This window comes from Danio rerio, chromosome 12 (genome assembly GCF_049306965.1).
Source record: "Danio rerio strain Tuebingen ecotype United States chromosome 12, GRCz12tu, whole genome shotgun sequence".
Taxonomy (NCBI): domain Eukaryota; kingdom Metazoa; phylum Chordata; class Actinopteri; order Cypriniformes; family Danionidae; genus Danio; species Danio rerio.
Genome location: NC_133187.1, coordinates 24277750 through 24291350, shown reverse-complemented (window position 1 = coordinate 24291350; position 13601 = coordinate 24277750). Strand labels below are relative to the sequence as shown.

Here is a 13601-nt window from a genome sequence, read left to right as displayed (position 1 = left end):
CCCAGATTAATAAAGGGAGTAAGCCGAAAAAGAAAATGAATGAATGAATAAACTATCAGGCCTGTAGCCAGCCTGGTGAAAGGGGTGGTTCTTTGTTTTTAAAAAGTGGACCTTTTTGCAATAATACACCTTTTTTGGTGTTTTCTACGTAATTATGAGTTTTAAATACTGCATTTTAGTGACATTTTAAGCATTATTCTGAATTAGCTTGCCTGATGGTCATTATAACCAAACTTTTTGACATTTTTATCTAAAATAGTAAGCAAATCAATTTTAATATGGTATGTTTTTGGTGCCTCACACCTTTTGTTTGGTTATTTTTTTGTTTCAAGAATAAGATCCAAGATTAAAAATAAAAGTCTTACAGTAGCAAAAGATGACTGCTCTTATGTCATGGTTGTGTGTTTTCTTGAACAGCTGGATGTTTGACTTATGAAAAATATTTGTTAGCATTGGCCAAAGCTGATTAGCTGAACTTGCACCAAAGCGATACCCAACTGAGGATTTTGCTTGGTCTTAAAGTCTTTTTCGATGGGTTATTTTCACCATGATGGCATAACAGTCAAAAAAGGACAAATGAGCTCATGTATGGGACAAATTCTGCACCTTTGTCAGTGAGAGGTGACACTAAATTTCACCCTACACTCTCATAAAGAATTAAAGGAAGAGGAGCTGTCACTGAGGCAGTACCTTTTCAAAAGATGCATATTTGTACCCATATAATCCACAGTGGTACCTCAAAGGGGCGTACTAGTACCCAAATATACCTAAAAAGTACCTTTGAGGTACCATTATAAACCCTTCAGATATAAATTTGTACCTTTTGAAAAGGTACTTCCCCAGTGACAGCTCCTGTACCTTTATTTCTGAGAGTGTATGGAGAAAAACAGTTGAAACATGGTTTATTTTATTTTGATAATAAAGATAGTTCACCAACACTCTCAGAAATAAAGGTACTGCGAGCTGTCACTGGGGTGGTACCTTTTCAAAAGTTACAAATTTGTAACTGAAAGGTTCATAATAATACCTCAAGGATACATATTAGTATCGAAAACGTACAAAAGTGTTCCTTTTAAATTTTTTATGTGGTGATATATACTTTTGAGGTACCAATATGGACCCTTTAAGTACAAATTTGTACCTTTTGAAAAGGTCCCATCCCAGTGACAGCTCGCAGTACCTTTATGTCTGAGGGTGAATGGTAAATGAAAACAATTAAGCTGTAAATTGTGAAAGAACTTTGTGAAAGATCAAGTATTTCAATGTATTTTCATACAAAAGCATGTCATTTTTCCAAAACATTAAGTATTAAGAAGTTGTTAAATTTTAAAAAATGTGATGAAAATTCTGACAATTTACACAATGAAAAGACCTTTGATGGATTTTTATAAAACTTTTTTATACGCGGCTTTTAACAAAGGTTCATTTTAATGATTAAATTATGTATGGTATATATTTACCTTATGGAAATACGGCATGTATAAACAAGTAAACGTAGGAATAAGGGATAATGGAAATATTTTGCGAAGCATTTTAATTATTAGAAGAAACAAGATGGGATCCATTAGGGCTACAGTTATGTTCTTTATATAAAGCAATAAAGAGTTATTTCACCCCAAAAGGAGAATTCTCCACTTACAGTTTTATTCACTTACATGTTGTTCCAAACCAATGTTTGCTCATCTTCAGAAGACAAACGAAGATATTTTTTAATCGCATTTTAGAGATTTTGTTCTCTACACAGAACTATTGACCCATAACTCATTTCCTTGAGTTTTTACATGTCATGAATAAATGATGACAGAATTACAATTTTAGGGTGAACCAACTCTTTAAGAAAAAATAAGTCTTCATACAAAGAGATTAAACTGTTTGCATCAATATGATATTATTGTACATTGAAAAGCTTTTTCAATAAAAAAAAAAAAAAAGAGCGAATCAAGAACGGTGCATTTTACAAAAAGAATGAATTCACAAAAATACAGGACAAAGATTGAATATTCAAAAGCTGTAATCTCGCACCATTTAGATCATCATTAAGAAGTTTTTGGGAATTTCAGATTCTAAAAATAAACCAAAAGTTAAACTAAACTTTTTAAAATAAAATACAGAAGTGAACAATAATAATAACAGAGTAGCAAATAAATATATGGAATGATTTCTGAAGGACACAAAAAACTAGTAGTCATGTTGTAAAAAAAAAACAAATTTAAATGTTATTTTAAATGTGTATTTTTATATTTATTGTATGTTAACAAATAGAAAACGATCAAATAAATGGTTTAGTGAGGATAAGAGGTTTCCACACCTCTGATAGGTACATTTCAAAATGTAATCAGATATAAAATATATACAAACATTCCAAATACTTATAAATAGAGATGGTGGCGGTGACCAAAATGATTAACACCTGACAGATTTGAAATCATTGACTTTTTTGGCCTTTAGAACATGATTTTCTTCATAATGTTCATGAAACTTGCAGATGGTTTCTCTAAGCAAAACAAATATATAATGAAGTGAGCTGTACTATGTTTATACGCGTTAACGTTAGTATTTGGTGTGTCCTCCACCTTTTGGAGCAATTACAGAAGCACATCTACTGGCATAGTGTCAATGTATTTCCTGAGATCTTCAACACTAAGGTTCTCCATGCCTTCTGCCGCTGAAGCTAAAGGCTTTCCATTCAATTCTGAAGGAACATGATTGTGTGACATTGACAATGAAATAGGCCAAGCTTTTTTTTTTTTTTTTTTACAAGGAAAATGGCCAGTAAATCTCTTTATAATGGCTCTATTCTATAGTTCATAAAGCATAAGGATGACTTTGTAGATATTTTAATTTGTTTTTTGGATTTTAATGGCAAGTCAATGAAACAACTGAAACTGTTTAATGTGCTAACACTAAAAATGGCCATGATTTCAACGATAAAAGCAGTAAAAAATGTTTCAGTAAAAAATCTGTAACTTGATTAACAGTAAGTTTCCTTAACAAACAGTTGAAGGCCAAATTATTAGTCCTCTTGTTTCATTTTTTTTTTTTAAATATTTCCCAAATGATGTTTAACAGAGCAAGGAATTTTACACATTATTTCCTATAATATTTTTTCTTCTGGAGAGAGAGAAATTTAATTTTATTGCCATTTCAGCTGTTATGGCTATGTCATGGCAAAAAAAAAAAAAAAAAAACGATCAAGGTCACCACAATTTATAAATACCACTTTTCTATATTTTTAAAAAAGTCCTAATAATTAAAAGTCATTAACAGAAATAAATAATACACAAGGTAAAATTCATAAATAATAATAATGATTATAATATATAAGATAAAAATCTAAAACAGTTTTTTAAGGTTTCCTTTTGATAAAAATTCAACAATTTTAGACGGATTCACATTTGTGTTATAGTTGTGTTATAGTGTAACAAATGGTCTGAAACATAGGTGTGTTTACTATAAAATAATGACATAGGGTAGGTTAACATAAAATAAAAAAAGAGACAAGAGGTAGAGGTTTCTACTGTATATTTAAAGGTAAACATACTGGCAAACACAGCTTTTAACCTTTTTTTTTGTGAACTGTCCTGGAATACACTGTAAAAATGAAATCATAAAAAGTCATGAAAACAAATGTTACTTTAATATTAATGAGTTAGGGTGCACTCACACTAGGCTATCTGAACCGTGCCTGGGAATGTTTGTGGTTTGTTTGACGTGTGTCAGTGCTCTGAATCGACCCACACTGTAAAAAATATCTTTTAATTAAGAGTTTCCGTATTTTGTGTTTTCCGTCTGTTTATAGCTGTTAATTTTACAATGGGACCCTGATCTCTGCTCTGTTGACTTTATATGTTGAACATTTAACTCTACAGCTTAACAAAGTGACTTTTATTGACATTTCAGTAGTTTGAAATAATATCATGTATAAGAAATAATTTATGAATAAATGAAACTGTAATAAAACAGAAAATGTACTAGCAGTTTAAGGTTTTTGCAACACAATTTGTAACACCAACCACTCAATATATATTAAAATGTTCATAAAAGTCACTTTTTAAAACTTTTTTAATGTTAAAAGTTGTGAAAAGAAAGACCAAAGCTCATTATGCATGAGCATACAGTAATTTAATTCATATCAATTCACCTTTACTTGTATAGCGCTTACAATGTAGATTGTGTCAAAGCAGCTTCACATAAAAGATCATAGTAAATTGGAACAGTGTAGTTCAGTTTTTAGTGTTTAAGTTCAGTTCAGTTTAGCTCAGTTCTGTGTGGTTTAATAATCACTACTGAGAGTCCAAACACTGAAGAGTAAATCCATCGATGCATGCCTCTACCGATCCTAAACCATGCAAGCTAGTGGCGACAGCGACGAGGAAAAAAAAATTTACCTATTGGCATAAGTGAAGAAAAAAAAAATCTCAAGAGAACCAGACTCAATTAGGATTGACCATTTCAATTTCTCTGCTGGCCAAATGTCTTGTGCAGAGCTGCAGTCTCAGCAATGGATAATGCAAAATAATCAAAAAAATAAATAAAAACATGAATCACAAAATACAGAAAACTGTTAATTTATGGATATTTTTACAGTGCAGGTGCGGTTGGAAGAGGTGTGCCAGAGCGAGGTTTGGTTGGGTTTTGGCGAGGCACATCTGTAGTGTGAAGGCAAAGCACACCTGAGCTGAAACTAAAGACACAATGTCACTTTTAAGGGACAATTTCATATGGATTTATTAATCATTCTTACTTTTCAATGAATACGAACTATCATAGTTTATAAAAGATGCAAACCTCTCGCTGCACGTCAGCTGTCACCTTTAGCAAACCTCCTGACTTCTGCAGCACGATGACTTATATTATAATTTATGAGTGTCAAAAAATATTTGATTGTGTACCACAGCATCACAAACAAAATACAAAATGATATAACTAAATCTCCACTGTGCTGAGCGAGAGCACTTCTCTTCCTGTTAAACTGAACAGTCACATCATTGATGATGTAAGCGCGCTCTGGCTCAGAAGGCAAAATGCAGTGAGTGCAAGCCAGCAGGGGAGAGGGGAGGGGGGACAAACGTACTTTGGCATGATTCAAGGCAACTGTACGCCCTTAATCTAGTTTCAGCTAAATATTTTAAGTAATACAAATTTAACTTAATATTTTTATTCAGCTTGACTGATAGAATTTTAGAAGACTATAAAATTTCCTTGACTCAAGTAAAACAAAATTTAGGCAGCAAGAATTTTTACAATGTATGACATATAAAGAAAATGCATACAATATTCTAAAAACACTCTCATGGAACAGGGATGTTGTTTAAATGCACAATACTTGATCAGTGTGAGACAAAAAGGAAAGGAATTGGAAGAGTTTTTCATTAAAAACGTTCAGCGCAATCTCCATTCTGGCAGGGATGTGCTTAGAGGAAGAACACGAGATAACACCAGAAATCATCCAAGTATAATAGTTACTTCATGGTGTTGGGACAGAATGAGGCAAGAGCACTGCCAATCATATGTGTTTGATTTAATTTGATTTAATCATGTATGCAGTTATCAATATTTTGGATTTGGAGTTACGAAATTGAACAAATAATTTTTTTAAAACAATAAGAAAAAAAGAACAATTAGAACCAAGTAAAAAATATTAAAATAAATTATTGCAATACCACTGAAATCAGAATTATATTAACTTATTAAGCGATAGTTCACCCGAAACTAAAAATTCTGTCGTCATTTGCACCCTTTGTTTGTACAAATCAGTTGAAGTTTGAATATATATATATAAAAAAAGCAGAAAACCTGAAACCATTTACTTACATTGTATTTGTTTTTCCTACCATTAATGTCAATGGTTACAGGTTTATAACATTTTTCAAAATAACTTAAAAAAACATGTTGGGATACGGAGAGAAGGGTAAATAAAAGTTTTGGATGGCCAGTGTTTAAAAAAAGCAACAGAAATGGAAGTGAGTCAAACAAATATTAGTCCTACTGTACCTTTAGCAGTAATTAAACCATGGTTACTACCAGATGCAACAGTAGATTTTACACTATAAGAAAAAAGAGACAAGGATGAAGAATTTAATTTGTTTTATAAACAAAAATATATTAAGAAATATTACTGCTATGTGTAAATAAATACAGATGCCTCAAAGAGTTTAAATAGAGTAGATAGGGCCCTTACTGTTCTTGAATTTCCAACGCAATCTCACAGCAATTTATAACTTTTTGCTTTAGTGGCTAATTTGTATGAATTTGTATGATCTAATTCATACAATTTAGTACGATTTGCTCATCACCCAATGACGGTTGGGGTTAGAGGTGCAGGTGCCACGCCTCCTTTTTAAAATCGCACATTTTCGTACAACTGGACTCTTAGCCCCTCAGAATTATTAGCCCCCCTTTGAATTTTTAACATTTTTTAAAAAATATTTCCCAAATGATGTTTAACAGAGCAAGGAAATTTTCACAGTGTGTCTGATGTTTTTTCTTCTGGAGAAAGTGTTATTTGTTTTATTTTGGCTAGAATAAATGCAGTTTTTAGGGTCAAAATTATTAGCCTTTTTGTAAAGCTTTTTCTTACAGTGAAGATGCTTAAAGCACAGTTTAAACAACAGATTTAATAACTCATGTCTAATTACTAATTTGTTTTATCTTTACTATGATGACAGTACATAACATTTTACTAGATGTTTTTACTAGATGTTTTTAGATGTTGCAGATTAAAGTGCAATTCAAAAGCTTAAATATTGTAATTAGGCAAGTCATTGTATAACAGTAGTTTCTTCTGCAGACAATCAAAAATATATATTGCTTAAGGGGCTAATAATATTGAGCTATTACAATAGGTTTCAAAATATTTAAACCTGCTTTTACTCTAGTGGAAATAAAACAAATAAGACTTTCTCCAGAAGAAAAAATATTATAGAAAAAAATCCTTTGTTAAACATCATTTGGGAAATATTTATATATAAAAAAAATTCATAGAAGGGCAAATAATTTTGACTTTAACTGATTAGAATAATCGTGATTACAAGTATGACCAAAATAATCGTGATTATGATTTTTCCCATAATTAAGCAACCCTACCTAAATAACCTAGTTAAGCCTTTAAATGTCACTTTAAGCTGTCTTGAAAAATATCCAGTCAATTTACTGTCATCATGGCAAAGATAAAATAAATCAGTTATTAGAAATGAGTTATTAAAACTATTACTGTATGTTTAGAAACGTGTTGAAAAAAAATCTCTCTTTTAAACAGAAATTGGGGGAAAAAATAAACAGCGGGGCTAATAATTCTCACTTCAACTGTAGGTTATTTGTATTGATCAGTCCTGAATTCACTCACACCAGTAACTGCTGATCATCAGAGGGTTAACTGGACATTTCATTCATCTGCCCACAGCCATATTTGTTATCCCGTTGCAGGCGGACACTGAACGGCCCCCTTCTTTTCCCCAAAAACTTACCAGGAGACTGTGTGTGGCTTGCTCCAGATGTCCCGACTCTTTTGTTACGGTGGAGATTCAGCTGGCCACTGCCCTCTCATTAGTGTCTGCTGATCCATATGTCATGTTAAAGACGGCCTTTGATCAGCGGCGAGCAGGCCAACATTTGAGCCACCTATTTTCACAGCAGACAGAGATTAGAGACAATCAGACGACAAATATAATCATTTGGAATATGACAAAGCTTGTTTGCGGAGCTGAATAGCTCATTCAAGAGGACAGTTCCTGAAGACCACCTCTGTCTGGCCTACTTTTGAATTTGCCTAAAAGAGTGTTGTGATATAACATACATAGTACATTTGCATTTGATAATTTGGTTGATGCTTTTATCCAAATATATTTTTAATTCTTATTTAGAGTCTAATGTTTGGTAGTTATAAGTGTGAGTGAATAATCAGTAAAATAATCCATGTTTACATCAGATTAGCAGTATAGCCCAGACTGGAAACAACTGATCCTTTAATTTTCCTTCTTAAAACTGTATAGATAACAATAAAGTACATGTAAAATCAAAATTAACAATGCTTATTTTGGTTGAACAATTACTCCATGCAAATGTTTTTTTGATAATAAATTAAAATCTGACTATTTGCATCCATGTTTAGAGTGGCAGTCCTTCTCTGTTGACCACAGTTTGACAGATTCAGCCACAATATTCTTTACCACAGCCCTCTTACTGATAAAAAGTCAGCATGAACTGAAAATTGCTGTGACTTTTATTCCAATATGTTGATGTACTACCAACTGAAATGGAATATTGAGTAGGGCGGGGCTTTCTTTTCGTGCATCATTCCCTCAAATGACGCAAACCAACTGTGAAATGGGCGTGGTTGAGGATATTGTGGCTAAAGCCGTCAGCAGAGAAGGACAGACACTTTTTTCAGTGAATTAACTTGCAAAGATGAACTGTTCACCTTGAGAATAAAATGTGTGCTAGCAAAATAAACATAGTAAATTTTGATTTCACACAAAATTTAAGTGAAATAATTACACTCTCCGGCCACTTAAACACAAATTTCTAATCAGCCAATCACAAGGCAGCAACTCAATGCATTTAGGCATGTAGACATGGTCAAGATGATCGGCTGCGGTTCAAAGCAAGGATCAGAATGAGGAAAAAAGGTGACTTAAGTGACTTTAAACGTGCCATGGTTGTTGGTGCCAGATGGGCTGATCTGAGTATTTCATAAAATGGTGATCTACTGGGATTTTCACCCACAACCATCTCTAGGGTTTACAGAGAATGGTTTGAAAAAAAAAAAATCCAGTGAGCGGCAATTCTGTGTGGGCGCAAATGCCTTGTTGATGCCAGAGTTCTGTGGAGAATGGCCAGACTGGTTCGATCTGAGAGAAAGGCAACAGTAACTCAAATAACAACTTGTTACAGATATGAAGAAGAGCATCTATGAACGCACAACATGTCCAACTTTGAGGCGAATGTGCTACAGCAGCAGAAGACCACACTGGGTGCCACTCCTGTCAGCTAAGAACAGGAAACTGAGGCTACAATTCACACAGGCTCACCAAAATTGCACAATAGAAGATTGAAAAAACGTTGCCTGGTCTGATAAGTCTCGATTTCTATTGCGAAATTCAAATGTTAGGGTCAAAATTTGGCGTCAACAACATGAAATCATGGATCCATGCTGCCTTGTATCAACAGTTCAGGCTGGTGGTGGTGGTGTAATGGTGTGGGGGATATTTTCTTGGCACACTTTGGGTGCATTAGTACCAATTGATCATCGTGTCAACGCCACAGCCTACTTGAGTATTGTTGCTGACCCTCCCTTTATGACCACAGTGTACCCATCTTGTGGTGGCTACTTCCAGCGGGATAACTTACCATGTCATAAAGCGCGAATCATCTCAGACTGGTTTCTTGAACATGACAATGAGTTCACTGTACAAAATGGTCTCCACAGTCACCATATCTCAATCCAATAGAGCACCTGGTACTAGTAAGGTGTCCCTAATAAAGTGGCCGGTGAGTGTATGATTTCAACAAAACCTGTTAAAGGACCAGAGCATTTTTTGGGTTCGGAAAATACAGTAGAAAACAAAATAAAAGTAAAAGATGGTCAAATGTTGATGCAAGAAAAAATAAGCTTTAGCCATTGAAAGAGTAAGACTAATGCTGACCACCTAAATAAGTCATCATAAACAATCGTAATCAGTTGTTAAGTCCCAGTTGGTCTTACACATTACACAGTACAAGTATTTGTTGCATTTATGATCATTTAAAATTTGTCATGCATAATCACTAAAACATCCCTCTTTGGTTTAACACTGATAGACTGGAACAAGTCTTATCCAAAATCACCTCAAATCAAATACACTTCCATAAAACTTCCTTGTCAACAGTTACTATTCCTTATCTACACCAAGTGATAAAACACCCATTGTTTTCTGGCATCATGCTTTAAAAAAACTGGCCTGCGGTGAAGTATCTTGGAAATCTACTGTTCCAAATTCCAAACACCTCACAACCGATACCACATTGTCAATTGGTGAATCTTTTCAATAGGTTACCTAAACTAGTTTTAAGTGAGAAATACCACAAACATGCAGACTTAAAGTTTTATAATCAAGCTCGCAGTAAGAAACCCCTTGAAAGAAAAGAATCAGAGAAAAGTGTGAGAAAAGTGACAAAGTTCCACCAAGTCGGAGAGATCATAAGAAAAACACCCCTTCCAAACCGAGTTCCCATGGAGACAAGTGGGCTGGCATACAAAAGAGGAGAAAAAGAAGGAGTGCGGAAGAGAAAGGAAAAATAGAGAGAAGGACCGAGGGGCACGGGGGAAAGGAACGTAGGACGGGGGGTATAATGAGCTGTTCGGCAGAAATTTGGGCATGAAAAACAAGTGAACAGAAAAAGAAGAGAGAAGTTTGAGGGAAAAACAAAATTCGTCCTCTTATTTTCCTTATCTTGTCGCCTTGCCCACTCCACAGGTTTGTTTGGGCGTGGAAAATCATTCTGAAAGTCAAGACAGCACTTATTTCTGTAAAACAGTTGTAAAACAGGTGGTTCCTGAACTTTTTATCGCCTATATGTAGATTATAGATTGACAGTGAGCTTGATGGATCAATCCAAGAGATGTCAGACAAGTTGGCGAATGAAGGCAGGACAAAAAGTACATCGAGATTCTATTTATAACACAGAGAAGGCCACATCTGTCACAGAATGCCCTCTCTGCCAATATTTACTTCTTTGTTTGACTGTTTCTTGCCGTAAAGATCCTCCTCTTTAGTCAGTGAAGTAGACAGAGAATAAATGGAAACCTAAGTGCATGTCCATGCCCTTCTCTTTGATCTCTCTTTTGGCAACCTCACTTATTTAAAAGTTTAACCCAAGTATTGTCTGGCTTCTCTGCTTCTCCCCGCTCCTACTCTTTATCTCTTTCCCTTCGTGTGTCTATGGCCAAGCTTTTTTTTCTGTTGGCATGGCTCCTGTTTGTTTTCAGCCATTTTGGGGACTGGCAGTGCTCGTAACAAACTGCTTAAATGGCGTCCTCTCGCTCATTCTCTCCCTCGCTCCTGCTCTCCCTCCCTTTCCTTGCTATCATCAGGCTTGGTGTATGTAGAGTAGACAGTTTTGCATGGTGAAAGTGTGTGTGTGTCTAATGAACACAAAAAGAAAAATTTGGAATAAAAAGAGAGAGTTGGAATTAGAATGAGTCTAAAAGGAGGGGTGCGGGTGAGTAAGGGGTATGAGGCTGGGGGAGATAAAAAATGCAAAAACAGCCCAGAATCATGTGTCAGTTGCAAACTGAAGTGTGAGAGTGAGCGAGGGAAAGAGAGATAGAGCGGCAGCAGGAGGGGGAGAGTCAGAGTGCGAGAGAGTCGTTTCTGCCCTCTACATAGCGCTGTCTGTGTGCACGCGCTCGTCTTTCCCTGTGTTCTCTCTCTCTCTCTCTCTCGCTCACTCATACACGCACACGGGAACACGCAGACCAGGACACACAGACCAAGGGAGGGAGAGTGAGAGAGTGAGAGAGAGAACACATCGCAGCCGAGATGCAGCAGAAGGTTTTTCGAGGTACGTTGTCTTGTTGTGTGCTTGCCTAGCAGAGAATGGGAGCGCGAAGGAGAGACTTTTTCCTCTGATCTATCTTGCTGTCTTCACCTCTTCCTGCTTCTTGCATTTCTGTACCACTCTCATATCATATCGATGTTGTTTTGGTTCTGTGTAGACACCAGAACTGAGTATGTGTGTGGGGGGGTTTGCGTGCGCGCTAATCAAGGCCTGTCTCCCTTATCCTCGGCTGTTGTGGCTGAACCACGCAGTTCTTTTTCAGGGTTGCTGAGTCGCTCCAAGATTAAAGTGAAACGAGAATAAAGCTTCATACTTTGCGTTCTCGTATCGTAATTACTGTTCTTACCGATTTGGATACTTTACATTTTGTCATGTTTGCATCTGACAAAATGATCTCTTCAGTATTAATGACTAAGCAGCGTCTTGGAAAAATGGACACGGTCCTATTTCCTAAAAGCAGCATCCGGGATTACGTAAGATGAATGTTATAACAAAATGGTCATACAATTTTTTGGAAAAAAGTTTTACAGATATGCAGTCTTTTCCTCTGTAGCATATTGAGTAGTACACAATTAACAGCCCCTACAAGGCCATAGGGTCAGAGGTCGTTAGAAGCCATGCAGCTTGTCTCACTGAAGTGAGTTGCGTATACGCCAGCATCAAGTATTTTCAGCTGCTGCATAATAGTACTTGCATGGGATATTTGAAATTAAAGGTTGGCACACGTTCGTTTTAAGTTCTTAGAATATTCAAACAACAGAAGTATCAGCTTTAGAATGGAAACATGGCAAGGCTGAGCGTCTTTCTAACCAAACCGAAGCATTATGGATGCAGGTTCAGACATGATCTAGAGGAAGCGGCTTTAGCCAGGTCACTTATTCTTCTCACTCTGTTGGTGATGTACATTTTCCTCCACTTTTGCTTTACTTAGAATGTTGTCCTTGATCATATTACAGCAACAGATTCACGGGAATCACTTGTCGAATTTCTACTTAGTGAACCATATCGAACACAGCGTGTAACACAGGCAGACTAGCTGGAGCATGGCCAGTCATGCCAAATCACCAAGATACCATGAATTGCTCAAGGGAGTGGGGGGAGGCAAAGAGTGAAGAAATCCTACCACGAAAACATCCTCGGACCATCCTCCTATCTGCTCCTCCAAAACAGCTCACTTCTCATTTTTGCTCTTTTCTCTACCTCCCATCTCTCCTCTGGCTGGCTGTACCATGTTTCTGGCAGGGGGTTGTGCAGAGTTCAGTATCTAGCGACAGCCCCCTTTTCACAGTCCGCCTCACCCTGGTGGGCCCCGTCACGGCCACACGGAAACAGGCGGCCTTCACTCATTACCCTTTTCTACTGCCATTCAGTCTATGGTCTCTTTCACTGGCACAGCCAAATGCAAGACCTTAGCTCATTAGCTTTTTCAAAGACAGCTTTTTTGGGTGGTTGGGTTTGGCATTAGAACAAAAAGGTGTTTTGAAAATCTGAAACTGAACATCTTTACCTGAAGAACTGACATGTTCCAGCTGAAGACGTGGGCTTGATAGCTGTTTTCAGTTTGGGAGAGAGTCAGTTCATCAACGTTCATATAAATAAACTCGAAATAAGGCTTCATTTTGCAAGATGCAACACCTTAATGCTTCAGCTCCAACTCTTTCAGTTGGCTGCATGTTTGAGTAGAGGGGCTGTCAGAGAGGGGAGGCAAAGGCCCTGTCACGCTTGGCCAGCCTCTTGCGCCAGGGACTGTTTGTTGAAGAGGCAGTGTGTGCGTCATACACGAAAAGAAAAGGAGGGTGAGAGGGAGAGATAAATAGGGACAGACGTACAGAGAAAATGAGGGGGTGGCAGATGTGTTTGTCCATTCACTATTCGAACACCATGTAAAATGGTTTCACTCTTAGGCCTTGTTTTAATGCGATTGGGCGACAGACACAACAAGTGGCGGACAGGTTTAAATAATTTGCAACTCTTCCTGTCTAAATGAACTCTTGCATACCGTCTATTATTATACAGGTCTTCTGGTATACATCCTTAGCACACTCTCAGCAGCTGCATTTGCG

At 36.4% G+C, this 13601-nt stretch overlaps 1 protein-coding gene and 1 long non-coding RNA gene across 2 annotated transcripts in view; one reads left to right on the top strand and one right to left on the bottom strand.

The window, feature by feature from the left end:
• Nucleotides 1–2756: 2756 nt before the first annotated feature.
• LOC141376801 (uncharacterized) overlaps nucleotides 2757–13601 on the bottom strand; it is a 25460-nt gene continuing 14615 nt past the window's right edge. The window contains exons 2-3 of the long non-coding RNA XR_012388000.1: nucleotides 7467–7620; nucleotides 2757–6047 (exon numbers count right to left, since the gene is read on the bottom strand). This is a non-coding gene — a long non-coding RNA (uncharacterized lncRNA). The remainder of the gene's footprint in view (nucleotides 6048–7466; nucleotides 7621–13601) is intronic.
• The window catches only part of zbtb4 (zinc finger and BTB domain containing 4), a 12219-nt gene continuing 10084 nt past the window's right edge, over nucleotides 11467–13601 (top strand). The window contains exon 1 of the mRNA XM_001339110.8: nucleotides 11467–11541. The gene's annotated coding sequence lies outside the window, so the exon portion shown is untranslated. The remainder of the gene's footprint in view (nucleotides 11542–13601) is intronic.